The following is a 2,984-nucleotide window of genomic DNA, read 5'->3' as shown; positions in this document are numbered from 1 at the left end:
AAGCTTTCTTTCTTTGAATGACAGTTGAGCTTTCAGGGGGAAAAAAAAGAGCCTATCTTACTTCTTTGTTGTGGTCTAACTGGGGCACACAGACATCTCTTAGCATCCATGACCTTTCAGACCAGCTCACCAACACTTATCTTACAGTGAACAATCTGTTAAAGAAATGGGTAAGATCTGAAGGACTCTTTTATCCATAAAAATTAATGTATCGATGCCACACGCTTCAACCAAGTTTTACATAATGACCATAGAGCACATTACATGAGTTCACTTAAGGTCAATCTTATTTTTTTAAGTCCGAAACAAATGAGAAGATAGATGACATAGCTCAGCTTTAATTCCCAAAAGGCCCTGATGTCTATTATTACTATGACATTATTATTATTATTTACCAAATTCACTGATTTGACGTGCGTTGTTCAGTAATCAAAATGAAACTGAAGCCTAGAATTGGAATTTGATTGCAGTGCGTTCATTTCGAGTTTTAAAACCATGCTTCAATGCTTAATTTCTTTATCCCACTTACACGTTTGAAAAGAATTGAAAAAACCGTGACCCCTAATGATTTTAGGTTTCTATTTCTCAACGTGTTGATCAAATCCCAGAGGAAGCAATTTCCCTGAAGCTGCCAATCATCTTTACACCTTGTGAAGTAATCTAATTCTTTTTTAAAAATATTATTGGCTAATCAGGCTTAATTTTTAAGAGCCATTTAGTTCAATGTAAAGAGAACGCTTCTATATACATGGCACACAAGCTAACACTTTTCCCCCCCTCACCTCTTCTTCCTTCTCAAGTTTAGGGAGAAATGGTTCAGTCAAGATTCCTGACTATAGTAAAAAATCCGTTATAGCTTAAGACAAAGGGGGAGATGAAAACTCTAAGGTCAAAGTTGCCATAAAGATAGGAGACACTTTTTTTCCAGTTAGAAAATGGAGTTGGTTTGGGGGAATAAATGCATACATTTGGGGTTGGGTTTGATAGAGATGCAGCTTTCCACTCGATTTTGTTCTTCATCCTCTCAGCTGGCAATCCCTCGTGGTGGCCTCACAGAACAGCTAGAATCCAGGAAGCTTTCGGGATACCACCGTTCCCACACAGAAGCAAGTGGGATTTCCCTCCAAGGAGGTTCTTCAAAGTAAGACTGTTCATAGACACCCCCTCCCCGATCTGTGCTGTCTTCTTCTGAAATTTTTTTAAACCATCTTCATTAATCAATGACTGATGTACCACAAAATCCCTACTAAAACTTCACAGTGAGAAACCACAGAACTTGAGAGATTCTGAGAAATATACGTAAACGTGTGAAAGTCATCACAACCAAGATGGGGGCCCTTTCAATCCCCTCCACATTCCCAGGGGTCCCACTGCAGTGAACCTCCCACCTCATCCTTCCCCAAGATGGCTCCTGGGTTTCTCCAAGTCACTCATTTTTCTTGAGAAATTCATCGAAATGGAGTCTCCTTTTACTGCCTGGCTTCTTCCACTGAGGTGAATGTTTCTGAGAGTCATTCCTGTTGTGAATCTTTGTAGTTTGTTATTTTTTTCTTTTATTGGAGAGAAGTGATCCATCTCGTGGAAACAGGACCATCCATTGACCAGTGGACAGACACTTGGATTGTTTCCCGTTTTTGTTTGTTATGAGTTAAAAAGGCAAAGACAATGCTGTGCTGGCCATGAGTAAAAGAGTCTTTAATTCTCTTGGATAAATACCTGGAGAGGCATTGCAGGATGAGTTTATGTCAAGCGTATATTTAATTTCATTTAAAAAAAAGTGAAATCGCTTTCCAAAGTGGCTTTCTAATATTACATTTCCACCCACATGGAGAATTCTTCCAGGTGATCCACATCATCACCAACACTTGGTATCATCCGCCTTTTTAATTTTAGCCCCCCTAGTGTATGTGCAGCAGTAAATTGTAGTTTTAATTTGCTTTCCTAATGACTAGTGATATTGATTATACTTTAGGCGTTTCTTGGTTATTTGCATTTTTCTTTTTTTTTTTTTTGACAAGAAAGTAGGATTTCTTGGTGGGCATGAGTAAGGAGGGCACAGTGCCAAGGCTCTCGTGAGTGCAGGGCCTGCCATTTGGCCAGAGGGACACAACTGGGGATGTATTTGACCTCACAGCCATCTGGGATGGGCCGCTTTTCTGCCACCATGTTTTCAAATTCATCCGCATTAAACTTAGTAAATCCCCATTTCTTGGAGATGTGGATCTTCTGGCGGCCAGGGAACTTGAACTTGGCCTCAATCACATGTCCCTTGTTCTGTAGCTTGGTGCCGATGGACATTATGACTTGGCCCACGTGGACCCTGGCCACTGGGCCCCGGGGCTTTCCAAAGGCACCGCGCATACCTGTCTGGAGCCTCAAGTGGGGACAGCTGGCCAGGCATGAATGTGCACGGGAAAGGGCTGAATCCAAGATCCCTTAGGGCAACCCATACAGGCAACAGGCTGCATACACTACAGAGCAGGCTGCTGTTTGCAGCCACTGGACATCGGGCCCCCGTGGGGAAAAGAGCACAGTTGGCTTAATTGGGTTATTTGCAAATTTATTGGATAAAATGTCTGTTTAAACTGTTCGGCCATTTAAATCATTTTGTGCTGATGTTCTTCTTGCTCATTTTTGAGTGTTCTTTCTATAGTCGGCTGAAAAAAATTTTAAAAAAGAAACCCTTTATTTTGTAAATTCTTTCTCCCAATTTGTGGATTAATATCACACTCTGAAGTCTTTAAACATGGAAATTTTAAATATTAATGAAACACAACTTATAGTTTTCCTTTAAGGTCTCTGTATTTTGTGTCCTACCTACAAGATCTTCTCCTAACGGAAGGTCACCAATTGTCTTATAATTTCTTACAGAAAAATTATATTTTTAGCTTTTATATTTCAGTTTTGTCAACTGCTTTTTCTATTTCAGTTATTCTTAGCAAATTGTTCTTATTCTTATCACTTGGAATCTCATTTTTATTCTA

General features: G+C 39.9%; 1 non-coding gene across 1 annotated transcript; it reads right to left on the bottom strand.

The window, feature by feature from the left end:
- Positions 1–2,418: 2,418 nt before the first annotated feature.
- Positions 2,419–2,552, bottom strand: LOC133082940 (small nucleolar RNA SNORA70). Its single transcript, XR_009699089.1, has one exon. It is a non-coding gene; the product is annotated as a small nucleolar RNA SNORA70 (small nucleolar RNA).
- Between the last annotated feature and the right edge of the window lie 432 nt (positions 2,553–2,984).

The sequence above is a fragment of the Eubalaena glacialis genome, chromosome Y (genome assembly GCF_028564815.1).
Source record: "Eubalaena glacialis isolate mEubGla1 chromosome Y, mEubGla1.1.hap2.+ XY, whole genome shotgun sequence".
In the NCBI taxonomy this organism is placed as follows: Eukaryota; Metazoa; Chordata; class Mammalia; order Artiodactyla; family Balaenidae; genus Eubalaena; species Eubalaena glacialis.
This window is presented reverse-complemented; position numbering and strand designations above follow the sequence as displayed.